The sequence below is a fragment of the Periplaneta americana genome, chromosome 9 (assembly GCF_040183065.1).
Source record: "Periplaneta americana isolate PAMFEO1 chromosome 9, P.americana_PAMFEO1_priV1, whole genome shotgun sequence".
Lineage (NCBI taxonomy): Eukaryota > Metazoa > Arthropoda > Insecta > Blattodea > Blattidae > Periplaneta > Periplaneta americana.
The window spans coordinates 129,176,675-129,188,849 of record NC_091125.1 but is presented as its reverse complement, the minus strand read 5'-3'; positions in this window follow the sequence as shown (position 1 = coordinate 129,188,849).

Below are 12,175 nucleotides of genomic sequence, written 5' to 3'. Positions count from 1 at the left end.
GGACAAAGTTAAAAATGAAGAAATTAGAACAGAATTGCAGACAGTTTCTATAAACGAACAAATTGAAAGCTACCGTAATAATTGGTTATATCACGTAGATAAGATGAGCAATTCGAGACTACCAAAATTACTGTATCAATACCGACCGATTGGAAGGAGGGACGTGGGACGACCAAAGAAGAGATGGAGAGATATGCTGTGAGGACGGAACAGGCATTTTGCCTATACCTTGAAGTGCAGAAGAAGAAGAAGAAGAAGAAGAAGAAGAAGAAGAAGAAGAAGAAGAAGAAGAAGAAATCCAGACGTTTGAGATGGTGAGTGCATGTAGCACGTATGGGAGAATCCAGAAATGCATATAGAGTGTTAGTTAGGAGGCCGGAGGGTAAAAGGCCTTTGGGGAGGCGGAGACGTAGATGGGAGGATAATATTAAAATGGATTTGAGGGAGGTGGGATATGACGGTAGAGACTGGATTAATCTTGCTCAGGATAGGGACCAATGGCGGGCTTATGTGAGGGCGGCAATGAATCTCCGAGTTCCTTAAAAGCCAGTAAGTAAGTAAGCAAGTAAGTAAGTAAATAAGTAAGTAAGTATATTGAATATTAATATAATAGGCCTACAAACAGTAATTCACAATAACGTGAAACATTTTATTAGATGTATGACGTTGAAGACTATGAGTAAGTAGGGAATAAGTCGTCAAGTCCGATTTCTTTCAGGGTGGTAAAGTTGAAATATCTCCTGGAAGGCATACAACTAATGTTTTTCGCTTTCGTTTCCAGCTGGAGCAGTTGGAATCCCGGCCGGTCAAAATAGAATTTGTGGTGAATAAAGACGGTGCTTGGTAGGTTTTGCAGGATATCCCATTTTCCTATCAGCATTCCATCATAGTCACACGAATCATCATCATCGTCATTGTCGCCGCCGCCGGCACCACCGCTATCACCACCACCACCACCACCACCACCACCACCACCACCACCACCACCACCACCACCACCAGAGAGTGCTACGTAGCACCGATTCACCGAGGGCAGCATCTATCGCGGGAAAAAATAAATACAACTTCACAGTGTCACTTGTAGAAGTGAATGCTTGGCTGAATGATGCAAAATTGAAGCAACCGCCACTGGATAAAATAGTATACAGGGTGATTTACGAAGCTCTCCCCCCGGTTTGTGGAGGTGATTCCTGAGGTTATTTGGAACAAAAAATGTCAACAAATTAATGGAATCACATTCATAATTACGAAGTTACAGTAATTTGAAAACGGCAGAAAGAAAACTTGTATTTCAGTATTTCATTAACAAAAGTGAAAAAAAAAAATAATAATAATAATACTGTAATAATAAAATACAAACAATTGATCGTTTATGTATCAGTATCTTTCATTTACAGTGGATTTAAATCACATTTTCGTAAATGCCTCCCTGAACTCCAAAGCAACGGTCCGCACGGATGTGAACCATACGTGTAACATTTCGAAGTTTCACGCGTTTGTTTCTTATTGTCGCCGCGTCATCCAGAATGCGTTGAAGCAACCAGTGCCGGATTTAGGCCTAGGCAACCTAGGGAGTTGCCTAGGGTGGTAATTTCCAGAAGGGCGGCATTTTTTCTCTCTCTTTCTTCTTTCCTTTTTTTCATTTTTATTTTACAGTGAAATTTGTTTTTAAAACACTTGTCTTGTTGGAAAATATTTTCTGAAGTTTGTTCTTGAATACCTTGTGGGAGTCGGATATTGTTTTGTTATCGCATTGTCGTTGTCGTGGCGAGAGTAAAAGGAAAGTGTGCAGCTGCATAGTTATATTGTAATTCCGGTATCACGTTACTATAGTATGAAACTGCTTAAATTTAACTTCTTGTATGAACAAGAATGCATTGTTGAAAATCAAATTGGATGTGTGTTTATTATATTATCGCTATGAATAGTAACCAGAACCCTCAGTTACATTTCCGGGCGTACTGGAATTGGTTCCCAAATCTATGAATCGGTTCCCATCTCGTCGCAGAGCTATACTCGAGTTGGTTCCAGGTTGATTTCATCTGTGTACTGCAATTGGTTCCCGCACTAGACCAAGCCAGAAAACATTTCCCTTCCCATTTTATACAGACATAGAGCTGTCAACTACTGTCTACGGTAGTAGGTAAGTTAACATGTTTTGTGCTTGGCTGACACGCTGCGTCGAAAAACTTCCATAATTTTATTTAAAGTTGCTGTATCAGAAGTGTCGTGGTTATGTTCGACGTTGCATTCCATTATAATACCTGAATCAGAAAGTTTCACGAAATACTTGCATCCTCTTTTAACACAAGTATATATTTCTACACCGCCAGATAATGATTTCTGAAAACCGAACTTGTGATCGTTGACCTTTCTCTTTTCACTGAGCATAGTAGTGAAATCCATGCAGTCCGGTACTTCCACTGCCACTACTCTGCTAATCACTGAAACTTATGATCGGTATTTATATTTTAACGTAGGTGGAACCACGGGTCATGACTGATTATAGGTGGCGTTATAGGCAATAACAACTACCTCATCCCCATTGTTGATATCTGAACACCTTTCACTACTCTGCTACATGATCGATAAACATTTCCTTCCCATACAGTCTCGAAACCTACTCACGTTGTTGATATTGCAACATGGGGAACCTACTCACGTTGTTTATATTTGAACATGCGGAACCTACTCACGTTGTTGATATTCTGTTTGGGAACCAACTGAAGAACAGCGACATTTCCAATATAATATATCGTCAACAATATTATTTAATCACTTTCCAGCATGTGCACTGTATATAACTCGATATGAAAGATTTATTCTGCAAGGAGTTGGAGTTCATTTTTCAATTTACTTTATACTTCCTATCGAAGTAGGAAATGCTCGTAATAATATCACCAACAAAATCAATGCTTAATAATAAACCACAGCTAGCCTTTTACAAATCAATTTTGTTTGAACAATGAATAAGTTTGAATACATTTCTTTGCATCGAGTCTGATGTGCTTCGTCAGATTGACATCATCAATGCTTTCTCTGTGAAGAAAGTGCGAAGGAAATCTTTATAGGCCTAATTCACAAGTAAGATGCACATATTTTGATTCCAGTAATTTATTATTTTCTGAATTGTAACATTTAATTTAACAAAGTGTTATGTTTTATTTAACGACGCTCGCAACTGCTGAGGTTATATCAGCGTCGCCGGGTGTGCCGAAATTTTGTCCCGCAGGAGTTCTTTTACATGCCAGTAAATCTACTGACATGAGCCTGTCGCATTTAAGCACACTTAAATGCCATCGACCTGTCCCGGGATCGCACCCGCAACAGTGGGCATAGAAGGCCAGCGCTATACCAACATTGCAACCAGGTCGACCATTTCATTTAAAGCTAATTTAAACTAAACAATACCAGTCTTACTAATAAACCGTGTATAGTTTTTATACGAGACTTATGCAGAGTTGAGAGAGAAAACGTTACTAATAAACCGTGAATAAGCTATGGACGTATAAACAGGCTGTAACCATACAATGGGAATTGCTTTGCAGTAGTTATATACACGAAACCCCTTGTTTAAGCGTTGTATATAGCGAAAAAATGGCCGCCCCTCTAACAGCTGTTCGTAATGACGATGATGGTTACCTTGTAACCACAGAAGAACAAACCAAAGATCATAGAATTATTAGAATAATATTGCTGTAGCTTGTACTCTTTGACCAAAATGTAGTGTGGTAATCGATTAGAGACAGTTGTACTATCGATATTTAACACGCCACACTAGAGAGCTCTACCGGATGCAATAGAGAATCTCAGATATTCTATTACCTTTCGTAACAAAGTAATAACGAAACTATGACGTAGCTGTGTAACAGTTATACTGTTATACACGACGTATGTAGTGATTATTAGTAAGGAATTTACACACGACTTATAAACGAGCTACTCACTATATAAGACAGTTAAACGTGTGTATATAGAGTTTTTATTAGTAAGACCGTACCTGTATAAATAGCTGCTCATAAACTGTTTGTAAGAGTTGGGAGTGGGCAAAGTTTAGCATTGCCTAGGGGCGGCACTATACCTAAATCTGGCCCTGGAAGCAACTCTTCGCGTGTTCGTACCTTAACCTGGTACACGATGTCGTTCATCCACCCCCAGATGCAGTAGTCTAAGGGTACACGTAGTTATGACAACAAACATGCCTAGCGTTCCATTCACTATGACACGTTTCGAAAATGTGTTGTAACTCCGTAATTATGAATGTGATCCTATTAATTCATTTAAATATTTTGTTCCAAACATCCTGAGGAATCGCCTCCCCAAATCGAGAGAGAACTTTGTACATCACTCTGTATTATGATATAGGCTACTTTATGACATGAGTTTCCTAACTTTAGTGAATGTAATATCTACAACACAGCAAACGAATTTCATACATTCTTCTTCTTCTTTTTTTTTTCGTACAACAGCATTATAAGAGAATTAATAAAGACGAAATTCGTAAATATTTCAAATTTTTAATGTTACTCTGAAACAAAGTCTGCAATATAATCGTGACGTCAATGTTTGGTTTGATGAATATTTATTGACATTGTTGCTAAATATGAAATTCACTTTACCAGAACATATTTCAAAAGAAGATTATAATTCAGAAATGAGCTTGATTCTTAAAAAAAAAGTGGAAGCTATGAAAGACAGTACGAAAAAAATTTACTACATGATTAGAGAGTAAGAAAAGGAAAGAGACTTCAGAAGCAGTGGTTCTGGCATATATATCGAAACCGATCTTTTTTTTTTTTTTTTTTGTTAACTGTCTTATTAAATTATTCATTTTCTTTTAGAAATTCTGCTTTTTCCTATACACAAAATTTTATTGCATATATTATACACTAAAATTATGCTAAAAGAAAACAACATAACGTTTGTTTTCGGTGTGCTACCCAGCGGCAGTCCAGATTATCGCTTTTAATATTATTGATATTGGCATTTTGGAGTAGCATTGTTATAAATAGAAACTAGTTAATGACGTAATTGTTTCTATGGAAATTTTATTGCACATGTGCCATAAAATGCTATTTGTGAATGATTTTGAGCAATAATAGAGATTGTTTATAATGTTCGTGTACAAAAATATTATTACTATTACTATTATTATTATTATTATTATTATTATTATTATTATTATTATTATTATATGCTTGCGTAACTTTGCCATAAATACCATCATTTTCAGCAACAAAAACAATTTTTATTTCGTTCTTACGAAACCAGCTTCACAATTTAGTATTGGAATAGCAATAATTATGCTATACTGTTAAAATCTCTTTACAACCCGGAATACATGGTACACTACATCACAAAAGTAATACACTTCATAACAGCAGAAAGACTATTAACTTGAAACAATTTCTTGATGAAGCCAACGCAAGGTCTTCAAAGTCAACTGTACAGAAACTATCAGTAAAATAAATAATAAAATGTTTAACATAGGCAAATGGTTAGACTGTCGGTTTTTCACGCTGGTAACCTGGATTTTAATCCCGGTGGGTGCAAGTAGAATTTATGATGGACAAAAACGGTGTTTTGTGATAGGTTTTCTCGGGATACTGCCATTTCCTCTATAACCTTCTACCATTGCTCCATTAATTATCATCATAATCATGCAGTGCTATGTAGTCTGCCTAGTATGTTGTTGTTTTCTAATGCCAGGCGTTTGACAATAAAGTCATTTGACCTCTTGCAGGCCAATATTTTTCAAAGATATTATCATGGCCAGCCACGGAAGCACAGATTTTGAGGTGTTCCGAATCCATTTCTTGGTTTGAGTTGCACAATGGGCAATTAGGGGACTGATATATTCCAATTCTATGCTGGTGTTTGGCCAAACAATCATGGCCTGTTGCCAATATAAATGCAGCTACAGGCGATTTTCGTGGTAAATCGGGAATTAACTGTGGATTATGAAGCAGAGAGTTCCATTTTTTCCCTTGAGATTGTGTTATCAAATTTTGTTTGTTGAAGTCTAAGTATGTAGATTTAATAAATCTTTTCACAGAGTAATACGTAGATTTAGTAACAGGTCTGTAAGTAGCAGTGCTGCTCTTCTTTGCTAATGCATCCGCATTCTCGTTTCCCAGGATTCCACAATGGGATGGTATCCATTGGAATACAGTCTGCCTAGTATACACCGAGGGCAACGCCGAAGACGGCAAAAAGAAGTACGGTTTCGGCGCGTCGCTCATAGATGGAACGCTGGATAAAATAAAATAATTAGCTGAGAAATTAAAAATATATGTGAATTCAACGGCTTAATAGCAGTTTCATTGTCGAATGAAGACAGTGGTTCTAGATTTGAATTTCTCACCATCACCAGCCAGCGGATTTTCGGTCCCGATACTGAACTTTAGGTATGCGTCAGTTGCAGGGAGGTCATTTAACTCATTGCTACGCTCCCTCCGTACGTCAAGGAACGTGACGTCTTGTCGCAGTGTAGGGACCGAAAATCCGCTATATGCTCGTCACTGTATTGTATGTCTATTTATATAGTGTCAGGTTTAAAAATGTGTTCAAGATAAAACAGCGGTTTAGCTACGAAAACTCTTAACAGACATAGCATGTAGGCTACAAACATTAACAACTTCATTCTGCATACGAAGAGAAGTCAACTATTGGAAAGCCGATGTGTCAGCATCAACTGATGAAAACAAAACAATGCATTATCAACGATCTAGAAGCGTTAAGTTTTACGTTCTGGTTTCTCTGTTTCAAGAAAGTTAGAAGTAAGCAGTTTTTGCAATCTTGTCCTCAATTACTGCACAATATTCCGATTTCTCTTTCCTTATCTTCTTATGGAGATTCGTACAGTTGAACTCCGCCTTGCTGTTCTCAGCCAAGCTACACGATTCTCTGCATCCTCCCTACAGGGTCCCTGTCTTCCATATCCTTCTGTGCTCCTACGCCCCATCTGTCGCATTGCCTCTGCATGGCTCAGAGATGTGTAATATTTATCCATATTTTTCCCCTTATGAGAACATGGCCAGGGTACTCTACAGCACTACCTTGCTTACATACAATTCGGCTTTTAAAGACTCCGGAGGTTCATTACCGCTCTCACATAAGCCCGCCATCGGTCCCTATCCTGAGCAAGATTAATCCAGTACCTAGCATCATATCCCACCTCCCTCAAATCCATCTATATATATAATTTGAACTGGTAATGGAAATTACGGGAAAACGGCTGGACGGATTTTAATAAATGACCTCTCATTTTGAAGCTTGCAACTCAAAGTTTTTCGAAAAAATAGTAGTTTTCAGTGAAATGTCAATTTTTAAACATAATTTTCCTATTTTCCAAAATTAATCTGTCGTTAGTTTTGAGAACTAGCTAATTGCATTCACTGCCGACTTGATATTACCTTCGCTTTTTTGTAAAGGAGTAGCGAAGCGAGCATCAAGTCGGCCGTGTTGCATTTCAGAATAAAACAAAACACATACTACAGTAAACAATATTACACGAAGGCCATGATCTGCAAGAACGCTGACATATTTAGAGCTCAAATTAAATTGGCTATTAAAAACTTAACTTACTAAAAATGATTTACAGCTTCGATTCTGTGGTGTGTAATTTTCTGGGTACATCTGTGTATTGGATATTAAAAACTACAAAACTTGAGGTGGTTTGATGACATTATTACCACTAGAAATGAAATATTATTGTAGTTAATGTCATGATGTAACTATTTTTCATTAATTATACATATTGATGCTATATTGATGATATGAAAGTGAAACGTTTTGGGGTAGATGTAGAGAATAACTTAAATTAGATTTTGATTTCTATATTTTACCGAGTGGCGGCTATATACAGAGGTGTGAAAATTATTAGAATAATCTTAATTTTAAAGGTTTTTTAATAGTTCCTTCACAAATATTCATTGAATTGATTAATATTGGTATATAATATTACTATACTGATGTAGGATATATTTACTACTAACAATGCCGGAAAGCATTGTTGTACATTGGTATTTTTCTTATTTTACAATTGTTATGGAAATTCAGAAATTATTATATTATGTTGGAGAAATTGTAGTTTGGAAGTAGTTTAGTTTCGTTCTTATTTGATGGCAGTCTGTTTAAAGTACAGAGGTGTGAAAATTATTAGAATAATCTTAATTTTAAAGTTTTTTAAATAGTTCCTTCACAAATATTCATTGAATTGATGAATATTGGTATATAATATTACTATACTGACGTAGGATATATTTACTACTAATGCCGGAAAGCATTGTTGTACATTGGTATTTTTCTTATTTTACAATTGTTATGTTAAGAAATGCTTTAAACAAATTGTTCTTTGCGTTTACATTGTTGTGAAGGTTCAAATGAATGTATACATCTGTTTTGTGCATATAATTTTTTTATGTTTCCAATTCCGCCAACATAATATAATAATTTCTGAATTCCCATAACAATTGTAAAATAAGAAAAATACCAACGTACAACAATGCTTTCCGGGATTGTTAGTAGTAAATATATCCTACATCAGTATAGTAATATATACCAATATTCACCAATTCAATTAATATTTGTGAAGGAACTATTAAAAAACCTTTAAAATTAAGATTATTCTAATAATTTTCACACCTCTGTAGTATATATAGTATATGTTACTGAAAGCTATAAAACTTACGTAAGATAATAATATTATTAAAAATCAAATATTTTTATAATTATTAATCAATTGGGGTTGGGTCTTTTTCATATATTTAATGGCGGTGTGGTGTAGATATTTATATGCGTGGTTCTCTTCAGTATTGGCTCGAGAGAGAGAGTATCTTTCATTGTTATGGAAGCAAATAACTTCCCGAATGTCTGGTATTCTTCATTGAAAATAAATCTGAAAAATGTTTATTTGAACGTCTAATGAACTTAGTTTGCAGCATTTGCTGCACAAGCCACTAGTTTTAATATAATCCTTCCATCTACGTCTCGGCCTCCCCAAAGATCTTTCTCCCTCGGATCTCCCAACTCACATTGTACGCACTTCTGGATTCACCCATACGTGCTACATACTCTGCCCATCTCAATCGTCTGGATTTAATGTTCCTAATTATGTTAGGTGAAGAATATAATGTGTGAAGTTCTGTGTTGTTTAACTTTCTCCGTTCTTCTGCAATTTCATCCCTCACTCATTTATTCATAATTTTTTGCCCTGGGGCAGGTCTTTCACTGCACACCTAGTATTCAATTTTTTTTATTTTCTTCCTTCCTCTTAGTCTCCGCATACAATCCATATATCTAAAGCCTTGGTTTTTCTGAACCGATGCGTGCGAGATGCGAGGCCCGCCTCGCCCAAATCCGGACTAGAGTAGAGATAGTGAGTGGTTTCTATAGCTGAGAGGTGAGCAGACCTCGCATCTCGCAGCTATACAGCGTATTCCGAATCTCACCGGTCCGGTGGCATCAATGACGTCACGTTGCAGCGAAATAAGGAACAAAACTGCTGGAAGGATCGATGGCTGTCATGGCGACTGTACAAGTTGTTGTCTATGCTACGCTAGCAAAATTTTGCGAAATTTTCGTACTCCCATCTCGTTCAAAGAAAAGATAGCATAAACAATTTATTTCTTCAACCAGTAGTAATAACGGGTCCGTTGACATGTTCGCTCATAAGCCATTAACATATTGTTTTTACGTTGTGCTCATTACAAACAATACAGCAGAACTAAAGCAGAACACACCGCCATGACACAACAGTGCACGATGTTATTCGTCTGCTAATTCCCGCCCTATACAAGAACCAATCAGATTCACTGATGGCGGCTGATGGAGACTGCCAGCACCTCTGCAAGTTGATGGCACCGGTGCGACACCGGTGGAGCATCAATGACGTCATCGGTGGAATTCGGAACACCGTGATGCCATCGGTTTGCTCACCGGTGAGATTCAGAATACGATCATAGAAACCACTCACTATCTCTCCTGTAATCCGGATTTGTGCGCGGCGGGCCAGTGACCCAACCAATTCCTTTTCCTCTTTCTGATCAGTTTCAGCATCATTCTTTCTTCACTCACTTTTTCCAACACATCTTCATTTCTTATTCCGTTTGTCCATTTCACACGCTCCAGCTTTCTCCATATCCACATTTCTAATCATTTATCTTCACTTCGTCGTAATTTCCATGTTTCTGTCGCCATAAATGCTACACTACACACACAGCACTTCACTAGTATCTTCCTCAGTCTTTTTTCCGTAAGTCCGCAGAAGATGCTCTGTTACCATTATTGCTATCTTCCTTTTGATTTCCTGGCAGCAGCTCATTCTACTGCTTATAGTAAACACTTTCGTCACTTTGTTCGTAAGCACCAGTTTGTTGCAATTCACCACATGGTTGTGGACGGATCACGGATACGTCATTCAATCCCCTGTGGACTGTGGCAGGGGAACCAATGCTTTCCTCATACTTCCATCCCTCTCTCTGTCAGTTCTGCATCCCTGGGGTATATAATGTTTTTCCGCTCCCACATTTTACGTAATAAAAATATAGTTCTTTATTTTACAAAATTTAACATCAGAACTGTAGGAAGGATAGTGGAGTTTGGACTATGATTTTGTTTGTTGTTGCTATACGACTGTTGTGCGAAACATATTTTCACTTTCTTCCCTAAGGTAGTAACGTGACTTATGTTCTGTTTTCAATAGCGATCAACAATATCACGGTAATAGTAAGTAGGTACAAGAGAGTAAAATTAGATTTTATCCGCAAGTGGAAAGTTTAGCGCCCAAGGCGAAGCCGAGGGTGATAATTTCAACGAGTGCATAAAATCTATTTACTCTCGTTGCTATACATGACTAATATCCAAATTTAAATTGTAGGCATTTAGTTTGTACTGTGTTGTTTGTGAAGAAGTTATAAATGAATGAATGTATGAATTTTATTGTTGCTGACGTGTTGGTTGCCAAGGAGAGAGTGATTTAAATAATTTTAACTAGTATGAGAATTAAAAACGTTTAATTCACTGCAGTGAATAAATCCATCGTTTAGATCGCTAAGGACGGTGAAATTAAAGCAAGTTTAGATACTAGATACTAGCCTGAAAACAACGTAATAACAGCATACATACAACAATTCGAGTGGAAAAACAGTTTTATAAACGAGTAACATGTTTTCTGTTAATTTAAACGTACGTCGAAAATACAGTCTACAAAATGTGTTTTAAGTGTGAAATAACAGACTATCATTCTCGTCTACCATAGTGCAGCTTAAACGAAAATGTTTTTAAACCTGCAACGAAATTTGTGTATAGGGAACGTTTAGATCATAAGCACACCTCCCACGTCTTTTTTCGACCGGGAAACATAGGCTGTTTAACATTCAGGAAGTTATGAGCGGAAATGCATGCGCATCACCACGTGCCGTGCATGGCCGCCCTCGTGTGTTCATCAGACTGAACTGAGCTGCTATTAAAATCGTTTGCGAAAGGAAGTAAAAAGTCAGAAGGTGGTCAACTATCTCGTCTGTGTATGCGTATACTCATGTATGTATGTATGTATGTATGTATGTATGTATGTATTTTTTACTTGGTTATTTAACGACGCTGTATCATCTACTCTGTTATTTAGCGTCGTGGGAGTGGTGATAGCGAGATGGTATTTGGCGAGATGAGGCCGAGGATTCGCAGGCAAGCTCCTTAGCCGACTGAGCTACGCCGGTGGCTGTATGTATGTATGTATGTATGTTTTACGACGCTTTTATTAACATCTTAGGTTATTTAGCGACTGAATGAGATGAAGATGATAATGCCGGTGAAATGAGTCCGGGGTTTAGCACCGAAAGTTACCCAGCATTTGCTCATATTGGATTGAGGGAAAACCCTGGAGAAAACCTCAACCAGGTAACTTGCCCCGACCGGGAATCGAACCCGAGCCACCTGGTTTCACGGCCAGACGCGCTAACCGTTACTCCACAGTAGAGGACTGTATTATGTATGTATGTATGTATGTATGTATGTATTTTTACTTGGTTATTTAACGACGCTGTATCAACTACGAGGTTATTTAGCGTCGATGGGATTGGTGATAGCGAGATGGTATTTTGGCGAGATGAGACCGAGGATTCGCCATAGGTCACCTGACATTTGCCTTACGGTTGGGGAAAACGTCGGGAAAAAC